This window comes from Molothrus aeneus (genome assembly GCF_037042795.1).
Source record: "Molothrus aeneus isolate 106 chromosome Z unlocalized genomic scaffold, BPBGC_Maene_1.0 scaffold_55, whole genome shotgun sequence".
Taxonomy (NCBI): Eukaryota; Metazoa; Chordata; class Aves; order Passeriformes; family Icteridae; genus Molothrus; species Molothrus aeneus.
Genome location: NW_027098762.1, coordinates 20,118 through 35,824, shown reverse-complemented (window position 1 = coordinate 35,824; position 15,707 = coordinate 20,118). Strand labels below are relative to the sequence as shown.

Genomic DNA, 15,707 nt, shown 5'->3' with positions numbered 1-15,707 from the left:
AAAAAAGAAAAAAGCGTTGGAGTGGAAAAGAAAGGACATTCGGGAGGGGCGGTGCTGCCTAAGGTGCTTCCGCGCCCAGGAGCGAAGGAGCCGTTTGATCCCCCGGCGGGACCGCAGCTCCCGGTGGCGGAAAACGGAGCGGTGGCTGTCAGTCCGAGACTACAACTCCCGGCAGGCCCTGCGGCCGTAAAGCGCGGCGTCTGACGCAACGGCCGACGCGCCATAGGAATGGCTGGCGGGCCGAGGCGGCCGCGCGCCGGGGGAGCGGGCTGGGCGCGGGGAGCTCCCGGCGCCTCTCCCGCGCGGGACGGAGCCGCGGCAGCGACGCTGGAGGGGCGAAGCCTCCGGCCGGCCGCCCGCACGGAGCCGAGCGGCGCGGAAGGGGCGTCCGCCCGGTGCCTCGGCCTCGCTCAGCGGTCCCGGTGGCGGGGGCTCAGCTCGGGCGGGGCGCGCTGCCGCCCGCCGATGGCGGAGCGCCAGGCGGTGCTTTGCTGCCGCGGGCCGGGAGCTGCAGGAGCCGCCCCGGGCGAGCGGCGCCGGGCGCTGCCGCGGTCACTGTGCGGCGGCGGGCGGAGGCGCGGGAGCCGCCGAGCTGCAGCCGTGTCCCTCGGGCTGCTGCCGCTGCTGCGGGCGGGGGCGGACGAGCGGCTGGAATGACACGGCTGCTGAGTGCCTCAGTGCTCGTGGCTCTTTCTTCCACGCAAACAGATGGAGCGGCATCGCTGAGCAGTAAAACACAGCGATGGCCCGGAGAATGGCGAGCGCAAGGAGCGCGCGGGCTGGATCCTTCTGCTGGCACAGGTGCGATCCGCAAACTCAGCCCCTTGTGCCCCTACCCTCCCGACCCCCAGGGGAAATGCTCTCCAGCCTCGAGCTGCTGCAAGACAAAACGTGTGATTTGACACTAGGGTCCGGAAAAGGTTTCCGTTTAGATTAGCAAATGCCTCAATTGTTCTTGGTTACATCCTAGGATCGGTTTTAGGCAGTGACTTTATACCGCTTGTCGGATTTTTCTTGTGCAATGGTAAGAAAATAGGCAGGTCTGATACTGGTTTCGCTTTTTTTCTACTTCATGTTCCATGAGCTGCTTTTATCCAAGCAATTGTTTTAAAGTTCTACTGTAGGCGTTTCTGGTTCACTTTTTTTTTTTCCTTTGCAGCACCCGCGACTTTTTTTTTTTTTTTTTTTTCTCTAAATCGGCAGCAAATATAGCTGAGTAAAATTACCTTGGTTTTCTTCCTTCTTAAATGTTTTTATTGATAATCCTATTTGAATATGCAGAACAAGTGGGTATGTCCTGTAATATATCCTAGCTTTTCTTGTTTACAGGGTACTCAGAAAATACTTTTCCCTTAGAGTCCCACTGAAACATTCTCAGTGCAATCTCCGTTAAGGTATGTGTTTACAAATAAGCCACCATCAGCTGAGATATTTGCCTGTGTACCTTTTCCTGTAATTCAGAGCTTGCGTTCTGTGGTTTTTATGATAAACCTATCAAACTTGCGAAACTGTTTTGCAAGTCTTAATCGTTGAAGGCAGCAAGAAGTGGTTTAAAAGCCTGTTCTTGAGCAGACAAAGGGAAAAAGTGTGAATTTGATGCTGAACTTGTCCTTTTTCATTTGACTTGCCTTGAATGATTTAGGAAGAGAGAGAACTAGAAAAAAGAGAGAAATAGAATTGGTTCTTGGGCCCTCCTAAAATGCTCCCCGTGATTCTGTGTGGAGCCAAAGTGAAGGGTGATGGAACAGAGCCCTGTGCTTTAGAAGGAAATCAATTTCAACCTGATCTCCACCCTGAGTCTCCCTAATTTCTGCTTTTAAAATGCAAACTAAGTTTAGGAAGTGTTGGAAGTTAGTATTTTGGGGAAGAAATGGCAGTTGCACCAACCGTTCCATTTCCCAGAGGCTCTGGGAACGATTCATTTTGTAAGCGCTGTAACTGCAATCGGTTGGTGGTTCGGGGTTGGAATGTGCACTTACCCTCCTCTAAAGCACTCGTTCATTTGCATTTCAGTGCCAGGAGTCTTGAGAAACTGGAGAAGAGCCCAAGAGACATTTTTCATCCTGAGATACAAAAGGTAGGAAGTGACTTTTTTTTGTTTGGTTCTTTTTCTTTATGATTTCCTGGAAATAGAAGTAATTAAGTATAGATACTACTGGTTTGTTTCTTCCAGTAGCTAATAATAATAATAATAATAATAATAATAATAATAATAATAATAATAATAATAATAATAATAATAATAATAATAACAATAATAATAATCTAATACTACTTAAACTGTCTCTTTATCCATTGAACTGGCCATTTCAAATCCAAACTTCTAAACACAAATAAAACCATCATCCTTGTAGAATCTTTAATAGGAGGGGGCTAAAGATGCTGTTTTTGTTGACAGGATTTATTGGTTGTTGAAGGGCAAGAGGTGAGTACAAGCCTAACTACTTCTTGCTCACAGACCCGTCCGGTGAGTACAGCTTTGTATTTTGATGGGCTTTTGATGACTTCTAAATCAATTGCTCGTTACAGTAAAAAGAAGTAATGTTTTTTTGAACCTGACAGCAAAAATAACTTGAAGCACCAACTTAATAATAATTGATCACCCATCTAAGTTAATGGTTTTATGCTATACTATCAAAGTTTAAAGGTAAATTATCGTGTAGTAGGAGATAGTATAAAATGTATGTTCTGATGTGTAGGATGTATGCAAAGATTAGAGGACCCAAATTGTTATGTCTTCTGTTTGACTGTTTACCAAATAATATTTGGTTTTATTTTCCAGGGATCGGTGAATTTTAAATTTGGAATCCTCTATGCTAAGGATGGTCAGCTTACAGGTGATGAAATGTTCAGTCATGGTGAGTTTTCCACCTTCTCCTTAATTGTTTTGCTCATCTGAAAAAAAAAAAAAAAAAAAAAAAAGGTATGTTTATTATTTGTTAGCCTGTTCTGTCCGTTTCCTCAGTATTTGCTGGAGCTCTGCTTACCCAAGCTTTGGGTAAAACAAGCTTTGGGTTCCTTCTGTCCCACTGGGTGTTGCCCAGTTTGGTTGCATCTGGTGAAATTCACCCTGAGCCCTTACAGAACCAGCTCAAACCACGTGAGAGCCATTCGCAGCTCTCTCAGGACACCCGGAGGAGGATGGGTGACGTTTCTGAGCATCTGGCAAGTGTACTTCTATCAAAACTCGGCCTGTGTAATTTCTGGGGAAAACCCTTCTGTATCCTGGAGGGTTCCTCAAACTCTGTTGAGGATCCAGTTAGCAGTTGCTCACCTGGATGGTTCCAGCTCCTCAAGTTAACACTTGTACTCTTGCCCTGTAGTTTAGATCTATTGTAGTTTTGTTATTTTGCACGATTTTACGTCTTTGGAAAATAACGTGCGTTTCACTCTTTGGAACCTCTCGGATCATTCTTTGGTGCAGCACCACCTAATGGGACACTTGGCTGCTGTGCTGAAGGGCTTGGTTACTGGGATTGTAAATCCCGGAGAGTTTGTAAGTCTTCTGTCCCCAGGGAGGTGTCACGCTTTGTTCACTCTGTTTGTCAGGTGCTGCTTCTCGTCGGAAGTATTAACTTCAAACTGCCCTGTTCTTTTTTTAACTTTTTTTCCTGGTTCTCTCCGTAGGGCAGGGAAGGACTCTCGTATCCTGGTCGTCAGACTCAGCGCTGCCCGAGAAGATACAGAGAGTGTAAAAATCATAAGAAGCAAATAGGACTGCAGAGGAAACAAACTGGAGAGAACAAAAGGTGATATTGTTCTCCTTAGCCTGGATTAGAAACATCCCCTGTGCTTCGATGCCGGTGGCTGCCAGGGGCTCGTTAGGTCTTTTTAGGCAGGTGTAGGTGTTCACTTGTAGGTTCTATTTTTTGGCAAAGGACCATGAGAGAAGTTTATTTCTACATCCAAATAAACATTCATCTTATCTGAACATAACCTGTCATCCCATTTCTGACGTTAAGGACTCCTGTATAAATACTTGGGGAGGTTTTCTTTGTCGTTTCTGAATGGTTCCATTTTGGTTCCATCTACCTGCCGGATACTTGAACGAGTCTGAGGTGGTTTAATTGCATACTGCTTCCTTGAAATTCTGTTGGTCTCTGCTTGGAACCCTTCTTGTAGTGCTTAATGAAAGACTTCTGATGGTGTTTTCTTGCCTGTTTGTGTTTAAGGTCGTGCTCTGATGCATTTACAGAAACCATGGCAGGAGAGAGTCAGCTGCTGGAGAAGAGGAGACAGTATTATCCCTGTGCAGCATAGAACTGCGCTACTGCTGTGTCATCAGCTGTGTCTGCACTGAAAGTAGCCACCTTCACTTGTAGGTAGCTCCTTGGTGCTTTAGGACACGCTGAGGGATTTATTCCTTTTGGGATCCACGATGAGAATTCCCAAGAGAGGTAGTAATAAGGTATGAGATTGGAAAAAAGCCCGTGTCCTTGGAATGTTGTTGTTGTCGTCAAAAGTTAATTTTTCCTTCTTTCTTAGCCAGTAGTCAGCTTTTTGCTTTATTTTTTGTGGGATCAGTACTTGATTGTTTAAAAAATGGCTTCAAAATAACTGCAGCGGCTGGCCACCAGGACCTTGTTCAGATTTGCCTATTTGCTTGTAGCTAAAATGTTTCCGTATTGTTTCTCGTTCTATTGAAGAAACTGCTGCCCAGTCAACTAAGAACTGAACATCTATCTGTCTAGGACATGGGGAGAGGATGTAGGTCGTGTCTTTGTTTCCAGAAAAAAGTTCCAGTGTAGTTTCTAACTAGAGGAAAAGGGGGGGTGAAGACTCGGGGCTCTGATGCCGTTGGGGGCACCCCGAGGTGCCCAGGAGAGGGAGGCCCACTGCGGTGCAGGAGCAGGTATGTTATCACGTACTAGAGAGCAAATTATAAATAGAAATAGGAAAATTATAAATATAAAAATATTTTTTAAATCGTTAAAGAAAGCGGTTTTTTTTACTTGCCAGTAGGCAGGGTTTTGATGATAAAAATGATAAATACAAAGAATATGAAGGTAGAAATCTAAGTCTAGAAATATATCATAAATACGTACAGATAAAGTTTAAAACTAGAAGAAAAAATCAGTTGCAGCAGTAGATACGATACATAATATAAATAATACTTTAAATACATGTCTAGAATTTTATAGATATTATAGATAATTATTAATAGATTGCATCAAAAGAAACCATATATATAAATGTGAGTATAACTATACAAAGTATAAAAATATTTCGATACCGTTTAAAAGAAGGTGTTTTCGTGTATTTTTTTGGTTAGAGATGGGGTTTTTATTTGGATTAATAGAAGTATTCTAGAAATATAAATCTAACTATAGAAAGATACAATCGATAGAGAAAGATATTTCTAAAAACACAACCGAACGACGCCGCCTTCGGGGGAATCGCACGAGCTCGGCCGAAGCAAGGCGAGAGCGGCCGACCCTGACGGCCTCGAGCGAACCGGGGCGAGCGGAGCCGAGGCGCGCCGAAGGCACAGAGCGGCTGGGAGTTGGGCCGAAGCGAGGCGAGCTCTGCCGAAGAGGCGAATGCAGGCGCCAAGAGCCGACTCGAGCCGAGCGTCTCCGGAGCGAGCCGAGCTCCGCCGAGCGCAGCATCCCGGGCAGGGCGAGGCGCCGGGCCGGGCTCGGGGTGCAGCCGGGGCTCTGGGAGGCTTCCCCGCCTGTCCCTCTCTCTAGCCCTCCTTCCTTCTCCCCGTATTCGCCTTCTCTCGCTCCCTTTCCCCCATTCCCTCTCCCCCCACAAACCCGGCTCCTTCCTGTCCTGTCCCTAGCCCGCTACTCCCTTCTGTTCCCCCTCTCTCCTTCCTCTGCCCAGCCTCCCTGTACCCTCGTCCCGGGCTTTCCCTTCCCGTCCCGCTTTCCTGCGCAGCCCGAGCTCCCTCGCCGCCCTTTCTCATGCCCTGCTCTCGCTCCTCTCTTCCCGTGCCCCCTTTCCTTCTTTGCCCCGCAGCCGCGGGGCTCGGGCTGCCGGAGAGTAAAGCCCCGAGGGCCGGAGCCCGGCGCCCCTGGGCCCTTGCAGGAGTCCCCGCGCGGGGCCGGAGGCTCTCGGCGGATCCCCCCGTGCCGCTCAAGCAGCCCGGCCGACAGCGCCGGAGCTGCGGCTTTGCCGGCATCGCGCTGAGAGCGGCCCCCGCCGTCTGTGCCGCTCCCTCTCTCGCTGCCCCCGGCCCGTGACAGCGAGGCTGGGCAGGAACCTCAAGCCTTCTGGGGGCTGCCCCCGCTTTCTTGTTGCAGCAGAATCCCTTGCTGGGGCCATGCACGTGTGGGAAGGGCTTGGGGGAAGCGCTGCGCTGCTGTCCAGGGCAGTCGGATTCGTTCTGAGCCTTCTTTGGGGGTCAGGAAAACGGGGGGGGGGGGGTGAAGACTCGGGGCTCTGATGCCGTTGGGGGCACCCCAAGGTGCCCAGGAGAGGGAGCCCCACTGCGGTGCAGGAGCAGGTGGGGGGCGGGCGAGGGGCGGGGGTCACGCTGGGTGCCGTCCCCCAGAGGGACCCAAAGCTGCCACCAAATGCACAGGGAGGGGTGAGTGGGTGTAGGATGCTAAAACCTGGCAAGGCGTTCGGTTTTCTAGGTATTGCTAAAGAATAGGAATTGGTCTCTAAACTCAGCTGGGGAGAAACCCTCTCTACGCACTCATTTGTTTCCAGGAATGTAGAAGGTTCCGACTGGAGATGGGTAGTAGTTCTGAAGATATTGCCGTGAGGTTTTGATCTAGGAACGGACCGAGCTGTGCCCTGGAACCCTCAGAACAGCTGCAGGGGCTGAAGGCGATAGAAGGGGCTCTCTGGCACCTTTTGCCTCCGTTCTCTGCCAGCGCCCAAATCGTGTCGCAGTCCCGGAAGAGGCGCTTGTCATCCCGAGAGCCAAAAGGAAGACGTGTAAAATCCCAGCTCTGCCTTGGGTTTCGTGTGGGTTTTGTACTTCGTATTGATGTCATTCCAGAGAGCAAGGAAAGAAGAAATGTGACCGGGTCCCACTATTACTGTGTGAAGGCTTTCTTGAAAGGCTGCTGTATTTCTATTGTCTTTTTCCACTCCAAGCTTGACTTTTCCCTTTGTTTTTCGAGCTCTGCTGCATTGGGTGTCCCAAGGAGGGCGGGGTTCCTCAGCAGGGCTCTTAGGAGGTGGCGCTGATTCTGCTTTTTCTGAAGGCGTCTCAAAGCGTGCTACCAGAATGACAGTTTTGTGCACTGGAAAGCTTTCCCTCAGTGCCATCAGCGCACGTCCGTGTCTGAATTGTGGAAGCAGACGGACTAAGAACAGCCAGCACCCGGAGCAGATGTCTGTTGGCTCTGTGTCTGTGAGAAGCGGGCTGTGTGCTGAACGGGGAGAGGCGCTGTTGGAGAGTGGCATCGGCGCCAGGTGTGAGCTGTGAGGATGATGGGGGGCTCAGAGCAGCCCCAGGGGAGCCGGGGCGGGGGAGGCAATTTTAGGGGGAGGCTTCGCCTCAGCTCCCTTTTGCATGGAGCTGCTGAGAAGAGGGGTTCATGGGGGGCTCCCGGGGCTGTCTCATGGAAGGACTGCGAGAGCTTCTCGCAGCGCCTGGGCGAACACCTGGATGCGCGCTTGGAGACGCGGAGCATCGCTTCAAGGAGGTGCCGAGGGACGAATCTTTGTGCCGGGAAGCAGCAGCCGAACGGGTGAGCGCGTGTGGATTTGGAGCGGGGACTTTGGTCCTTTCCCTTTTCGATTTGATCTTGGCAGTCCCCCCTCCCCGGTTCCCCAGGACCAAAAACGGAGCTTGTGAAGACAAAGGAAGGAGAGGCAAGCAGCTACTCTCCTAATATTGTCTGTGTTCGAACTGGGAGGGATCCGCCTTCACCTGCGGTTCGAAGGGTGTTGATTGAAGGAAAACCTGCCTTTTCCCGGCTGTTAGGGGTATCCCAGGGGTGACAGGGAATCCCTGCGTTCCATTTGAACGGGAATGGGCAAAGTATTGTTGTCATCTGATGGGTTTGATTTGAAGGCAGCCAGCCCATTTTCATCATCCTAAGGTTTAAATGGAGGGGACAGCGCTGGTGTCCCTCCTTTGCAAGGGTTTGAATTGAGGTCCAAATCCCCCTTTCCACACGGCTTGAAGGATTTCATTGGAGGAAAGCCCCTTCTTTTCTGCTCTCCCAGGGGATGAACTTGAAGGGGAGAACCCATTTCTTTGCCCTTGTTGAAGCGAGGTGAGCGCCGCCCGCGGCGTCAGTTTCGGGGTTCAGTTGCGGGAAGCCGCAGCTCTGGCAGCGTTTGCAGGGCTGCAGTCGGGGCTGTGCCGCTGCATTTGAGGGCGCTTCTTGTGGCCGCGGCCCGGCCCGGAGCGTTGCCGCTCGGGAGCGCTGCCGGCCCGGGCCGGGCGGTTGCCGAGGCTCACGGGGAATTTGGCGCGGCAGCGGCGGAGCCGCTCTGCCGGTGCGAGCCGCCGTGCGGAGCCGAGGGCGGCTGGCGCCGGGCCGGCCGAGGGCGGCAGAGGCGGCGCGGGCGCTGCTGCGCCGGCCCGGCCGGTGCCCGCCGCTCTGTCCGCTCCGGGCGCGGGGCTCGGGCGCCGCCGGGGTCCCCCGGGCAGGGGGAGCGGGCGGGGGCGGGGGGGTCTCCGGGGCGGCGCCGCCCCTGCGCGCCGGAGGAGCCGCTTTGCCGCCGGGAGCCGCGCTCCGTCCGGGGCCGGCAGCGCGGGGTTCGGCTGCCGCAAGTTCTTGGGTGTCGTGGTTCGGAGGTGCTCTGTAGGGATCGATCGCACGGTTTTGTGTGGGTCGCAGTGGGTGTGCGCTAAGGGCTCTGGCGTTCTTCCTGACCGGTACGGTTCTCGGTTCAGGTGGTGACGATAAAGGTTTGGTTTGAATCGAGTTCTGTAGTCGGATATTTTTTTTGCCGGGCTATTCTGTTTTTAAAGGCGTGCAATGGTTTCTACGGGTCGTTGCGCGAAGCAGCGGCTCGGATTTTAATTCTGTCGCGGTGGCTTTTATTAGCGTGGGCGTGTAGCGTTTGTTTCGGTGGGTTCGAGGTGGCGTCGTGTCGTTAATAGCAGCGGGGTTTTAAAAATCTCTCTAATTGCGTTCGTGTTTATCGTCTTCCAGGGCTTTTATTGATTTGGTTTGTTTGATTGTAGTGTATGTTGTATTGTTACGGGATCATTTGGGAGATATTGTTAATGGTTACGTTTCTCTTTAGGCTTTGTGTTTATTTCTGGGTGGTATTTTTATTTTGATCGAATGAGGCTCTATGCGTTTATTCTTCAGCTGGGAATAATTTTTTTGTTGTAAACTAAAGTTGATTTGGTTTGGGGGACTTTTGTTTTACAAATGTATTTTCTTTTGGTTTTTTCCTTTCTTTTTTTTTTTCTTTTCGTTTTTTGTTGTCCTTCGACGTATTTGGTGGTTGTTGATCAGTTTTATTTTTGGGAACGTGGGTATTTATATGGTGGGTCTTTTTAAGTAGTTGTTTTTTTTTTTTTTTTTTTTTTTTTTAATTTGGGTAGTTATTTTCTTATTTTTTAGTGGTTGAGATTTTTTGGGTTTTTTTTCTATTTCGTTCATTAGTTCGCTTTCTAAAGTTCTTTTGACAGAGTATTGCTTATTCTTTGAGTTAGTGTAGATGTAGAATTTTGGTTAGTTTTTAAAATGACGTTCAGGGTCAGTGGCACTGATTGGAGTTGAGCGAGTTGGTTTGGGTTTTTTTAGAGGCTTTTGTGATTTGCTGCGTGTGTTTCTCCAGGGTTTTCTTTTCGTTTGGTTCCATTTTTCTGATGTGATGAGAACTGTCAGTGAAAAGAGTGTTGTGTGTTTTTTTCGCTGGCAGTTGTTTGGCTGGTGGAGGTATCTTGATGGTTTTGGAAGACATTGGTGGGAATTCGATGCTGTTTGTTTTGTCCTTGTATTTAGGAATTGGATTTTAAATGTAAAATTCTAAGGATAGCTATCTTTAAACAAAACAAGTAGATGTGCAGAAATGGGAATAAACTTTTATTTTGATCTATTTGATCTATATTTAAAATTTAACAGGTAACATAAGTCATGATATATTCCAATAAGATATTGTATTTTTTAATAGAGCGTTGTGTATGTTTATAGATATATCAATAGAGATGATAAATATAAACACAGCTCAAAGGAAATTTTAAATATAGAAATGTGTTGCGAATCTATGCAGATATATATATATATAAAATTATTAAAGGATTGTAAATCTAAAGTGACATAAATCCATACAACACGTAATACAAGTGATACTGTATATATCTTATTATGATCTATTATAGGAAATAGCCATAAATCTAGTACATCACTATGATATAATATCTAAAACATTATAGATATGGTAAATGTAAATACAACAATATTATTAAAAGCAGTTTAAAAGAAAGGAAGGTTTTGTTTTTTACTTGGCAAAAGCAGGGGTTTTATGATAAAAACTACAAATACAAATGATAGAAAGGTAGAAATCTACTTGTAAAAATATCTCATGAATACATCAAGATGGATATAAAAATTGAAAATATTAGAAAAAAGAAGTTGTAGCAGTAGATTTGGTACATAATAAAAATAATAATTTATCTATATGATGTGAATAATATATATGTGATATGTAATTATGAAGAGAATGCATCAGTATAAACTGTGACTATAAAAGTGAATATAATTATGCAAGCTATAAATATAAAACTATTTCAATATAGTTTAAAAGAAGGGTTTTTTGGTATTTGTTTGGTTAGAGATGGGATTTTTTTTGGAATAATAAAAGTATGATAGAAATCTAAATCAAAGTATAGAAATATGCAATCAATATATAATGATATTGATAAAACCACAAAATATGAATAAATACAGATAATAGGAATAGGCATAATAGATTGTATAAACGACGTAACACATCAATGTCCGGTATAAATATGCGTGTGAATAGAACTAGGAAAACTAGAACTATAAAATTTATTTCAAGAAGGCTTGAAAGAAAGGGGGCTTATTTGGTTCTTGTTTGGTAAGAGGCAGGTTTTTGGCATTTATTTTTAGAGGAGTTTTTTGCGGGGGGGAATCGCCCCTGTTCTTTTTTGCCGCCTTGGCTGCCCGCAGCCCCAAGGCGCGCGGCGCCCCCGGCTGGGGTGGGCGGCAGTGCTGCCGCCTTGTGGGCAGAGCGCGGTACTGCAGCCCGCCGCCGCCAGGCAGCCCTCTTGGGCGTGGCGCGTGGCGGAGTTTGTTTGACCTTCTAAAAATGGCGGCCTAAAGGGCGGGAAACCGGAGGACCCCGGTGTGTCTATCCGGACTGCCTGCACGGAACACCGACGCCGCCGCGGCCCCGGCGGAATTTTTGTGGCGTTTTAGGTGTACCCGAGACGGGCTGTGCGGTCAGCGGCGCCGCGGGCGGGCGTATTTCGGAGGTTTTCTGACCGGCACCTGAGTAACCGCCTCTCTCGGCCGAGGGGGTCCTCCCACGGCCGCCATGTTGGGAGTGGCGCGTCACCAATGTCGCGGGAGTTTGTTTGACCTTCTCAAAATGGCGGCCTAAAGGGCGGGAAAGCGGAGGACCCCGGTGTGTCTATCCGGACTGCCTGCACGGAACACCGACGCCGCCGCGGCCCCGACGAGATTTTCTGTGGCGTTTCAATTGCGATGATGGCATTCCGGTTCGCCTGCAGGGTTCGGCGTCGCGGGAAATCCTTTCTAGGGCTCGAGGTGGGTGTCGGCATTTTGATCAGGCAGCTGGCAAAACGCCTACGCCTTGGGGTCTTTCCAAGGGGCGCTGGGGGCGTGGCCGGGGCGGGGCGCCGTGTTGGCGAGGTGACGTCATTAGGCGGCACTCTGCCTGCAGTGCGCCGATGCAGACGGCAGGGGGCGCTGTGCCTGCAGTGCGCCCATGCAGACGGCAGGGAGCGCTGTGCCTGCAGTGCGCCCATGCAGACGGCAGGGGGCGCTGTATAAATAGAGTATTAAGTATAAACTATCTAGAAGAAGAAATAAAAGCTCTATGACACCTGCAGCTGTAGAAACTTTCAAGCTCCCATGGAGGAAATAGTTTTCCTAAAATCATTACCGTTTTGGGGTTTTTTGCACTCCCCGGTAGCCTGAATGTTTCTACTGCTGCTTTTTTATTCTAAAGCTAGAATGGAAAGCCAAGATTAGAAATAGAGAGAGAAAAAGAGAGAAAGAAAGAAAGAGTGAGAGAGAAAGAGAGACAGAATGAGAGAAAGAGAGACAGAATGAGAGAAAGAGAGAAAGAAAGAGAGACAGAGAGAAAGAGAGACAGAGAGAAAGAAAGAGAGAAAGAGAGAAAGAAAGAGAGACAGAGAGAAAGACAGAAAGACAGAGAGAAAGAAAGAGAGACAGAATGAGAGAAAGAGAGAAAGAAAGAGAGACAGAGAGAAAGACAGAAAGACAGAGAGAAAGAGAGACAGAATGAGAGAAAGAGAGAAAGAAAGAGAGACAGAGAGAAAGACAGAAAGACAGAGAGAAAGAAAGAGAGACAGAATGAGAGAAAGAGAGAAAGAAAGAGAGACAGAGAGAAAGACAGAAAGACAGAGAGAAATAGAGAAAGAAAGAGAGACAGAAAGACAGAAAGAGAGACAGAATGAGAGAAAGAGAGAAAGAAAGAGAGACTGAGAGAAAGAGAGAAAGAAAGAGAGACAGAATGAGAGAAAGAGAGAAAGAAAGAGAGACAAAGACAGAAAGACAGACAGAATGAGAGAAAGAGAGAAAGAAGGAGAGACAGAGAGAAAGACAGAGAGAAAGAAAGAGAGAGACAGGAAGAGAGCCAGAGAAAGAAAGAAAGAGAGAGAGAAAGAAATAGAAAAAGACAGACAGAAAGAAAGAAAGAGAGAGACAGGAAGAGAGCCAGAGAAAGAAAGAAAGAGAGAGAGAAAGAAATAGAAAAAGACAGACAGAAAGAAAGAAAGAGAGAGACAGGAAGAGAGCCAGAGAAAGAAAGAAATAGAAAAAGACAGACAGAAAGAAAGAAAGAGAGAGACAGGAAGAGAGCCAGAGAAAGAAAGAAAGAGAGAGAGAAAGAAATAGAAAAGACAGACAGAAAGAAAGAAAGAGAGAGACAGGAAGAGAGCCAGAGAAAGAAAGAAAGAGAGAGAGAAAGAAATAGAAAAAGACAGACAGAAAGAAAGAAAGAGAGAGACAGGAAGAGAGCCAGAGAAAGAAAGAAATAGAAAAAGACAGACAGAAAGAAAGAAAGAGAGAGACAGGAAGAGAGCCAGAGAAAGAAAGAAAGAGAGAGAGAAAGAAATAGAAAAAGACAGACAGAAAGAAAGAAAGAGACAGGAAGAGAGCCAGAGAAAGAAAGAAAGAAAGAGAGAGAGAAAGAAATAGAAAAAGACAGACAGAAAGAAAGAAAGAGAGAGACAGGAAGAGAGCCAGAGAAAGAAAGAAAGAGAGAGAGAAAGAAATAGAAAAAGAAAGAAAGAAAGAAAGAAAGAGAGAGAGAGAGAGAGACAGGAAGAGAGCCAGAGAAAGAAAGAACGAGAGAGAGAAAGACAGACAGAAAGAAAGAAAAGGAAAAAGGAAAGGAAGAAAAAAAAAAAAAGAAGGAAGAGAAAGGAAGAAAAAAAAAATGAAAAAGGAAAAGGGTGAGAGTGTAAAAGAAAGAGCGAAAGTGGAAAAGGGGGTGAAAAACAGAGTGAAAAAAAGAAAAAAGCGTTGGAGTGGAAAAGAAAGGACATTCGGGAGGGGCGGTGCTGCCTAAGGTGCTTCCGCGCCCAGGAGCGAAGGAGCCGTTTGATCCCCCGGCGGGACCGCAGCTCCCGGTGGCGGAAAACGGAGCGGTGGCTGCCAGTCCGAGACTACAACTCCCGGCAGGCCCTGCGGCCGTAAAGCGCGGCGTCTGACGCAACGGCCGACGCGCCATATGAATGGCTGGCGGGCCGAGGCGGCCGCGCGCCGGGGGAGCGGGCTGGGCGCGGGGAGCTCCCGGCGCCTCTCCCGCGCGGGACGGAGCCGCGGCAGCGACGCTGGAGGGGCGAAGCCTCCGGCCGGCCGCCCGCACGGAGCCGAGCGGCGCGGAAGGGGCGTCCGCCCGGTGCCTCGGCCTCGCTCAGCGGTCCCGGTGGCGGGGGCTCAGCTCGGGCGGGGCGCGCTGCCGCCCGCCGATGGCGGAGCGCCAGGCGGTGCTTTGCTGCCGCGGGCCGGGAGCTGCAGGAGCCGCCCCGGGCGAGCGGCGCCGGGCGCTGCCGCGGTCACTGTGCGGCGGCGGGCGGAGGCGCGGGAGCCGCCGAGCTGCAGCCGTGTCCCTCGGGCTGCTGCCGCTGCTGCGGGCGGGGGCGGACGAGCGGCTGGAATGACACGGCTGCTGAGTGCCTCAGTGCTCGTGGCTCTTTCTTCCACGCAAACAGATGGAGCGGCATCGCTGAGCAGTAAAACACAGCGATGGCCCGGAGAATGGCGAGCGCAAGGAGCGCGCGGGCTGGATCCTTCTGCTGGCACAGGTGCGATCCGCAAACTCAGCCCCTTGTGCCCCTACCCTCCCGACCCCCAGGGGAAATGCTCTCCAGCCTCGAGCTGCTGCAAGACAAAACGTGTGATTTGACACTAGGGTCCGGAAAAGGTTTCCGTTTAGATTAGCAAATGCCTCAATTGTTCTTGGTTACATCCTAGGATCGGTTTTAGGCAGTGACTTTATACCGCTTGTCGGATTTTTCTTGTGCAATGGTAAGAAAATAGGCAGGTCTGATACTGGTTTCGCTTTTTTTCTACTTCATGTTCCATGAGCTGCTTTTATCCAAGCAATTGTTTTAAAGTTCTACTGTAGGCGTTTCTGGTTCACTTTTTTTTTTTCCTTTGCAGCACCCGCGACTTTTTTTTTTTTTTTTTTTTTCTCTAAATCGGCAGCAAATATAGCTGAGTAAAATTACCTTGGTTTTCTTCCTTCTTAAATGTTTTTATTGATAATCCTATTTGAATATGCAGAACAAGTGGGTATGTCCTGTAATATATCCTAGCTTTTCTTGTTTACAGGGTACTCAGAAAATACTTTTCCCTTAGAGTCCCACTGAAACATTCTCAGTGCAATCTCCGTTAAGGTATGTGTTTACAAATAAGCCACCATCAGCTGAGATATTTGCCTGTGTACCTTTTCCTGTAATTCAGAGCTTGCGTTCTGTGGTTTTTATGATAAACCTATCAAACTTGCGAAACTGTTTTGCAAGTCTTAATCGTTGAAGGCAGCAAGAAGTGGTTTAAAAGCCTGTTCTTGAGCAGACAAAGGGAAAAAGTGTGAATTTGATGCTGAACTTGTCCTTTTTCATTTGACTTGCCTTGAATGATTTAGGAAGAGAGAGAACTAGAAAAAAGAGAGAAATAGAATTGGTTCTTGGGCCCTCCTAAAATGCTCCCCGTGATTCTGTGTGGAGCCAAAGTGAAGGGTGATGGAACAGAGCCCTGTGCTTTAGAAGGAAATCAATTTCAACCTGATCTCCACCCTGAGTCTCCCTAATTTCTGCTTTTAAAATGCAAACTAAGTTTAGGAAGTGTTGGAAGTTAGTATTTTGGGGAAGAAATGGCAGTTGCACCAACCGTTCCATTTCCCAGAGGCTCTGGGAACGATTCATTTTGTAAGCGCTGTAACTGCAATCGGTTGGTGGTTCGGGGTTGGAATGTGCACTTACCCTCCTCTAAAGCACTCGTTCATTTGCATTTCAGTGCCAGGAGTCTTGAGAAACTGGAGAAGAGCCCAAGAGACATTTTTCATCCTGAGATACAAAAGGTAGGAAGTGACTTTTT

At 48.5% G+C, this 15,707-nt stretch overlaps 3 long non-coding RNA genes across 3 annotated transcripts; all 3 read left to right on the top strand.

Annotated features, from left to right (window-relative positions):
* Window positions 1-364: 364 nt before the first annotated feature.
* LOC136569548 (uncharacterized) lies at window positions 365-2,078 on the top strand. The gene is made up of 3 exons (XR_010785378.1): window positions 365-801; window positions 1,330-1,394; window positions 2,014-2,078. It is a non-coding gene; the product is annotated as an uncharacterized lncRNA (long non-coding RNA).
* Window positions 2,079-2,712: 634 nt separating this feature from the next.
* LOC136569526 (uncharacterized) lies at window positions 2,713-5,245 on the top strand. Its single transcript, XR_010785367.1, has 2 exons — window positions 2,713-2,858; window positions 3,628-5,245. It is a non-coding gene; the product is annotated as an uncharacterized lncRNA (long non-coding RNA).
* Window positions 5,246-13,940: 8,695 nt separating this feature from the next.
* LOC136569544 (uncharacterized) lies at window positions 13,941-15,691 on the top strand. The gene is made up of 3 exons (XR_010785374.1): window positions 13,941-14,413; window positions 14,943-15,007; window positions 15,627-15,691. It is a non-coding gene; the product is annotated as an uncharacterized lncRNA (long non-coding RNA).
* Window positions 15,692-15,707: the final 16 nt, after the last annotated feature.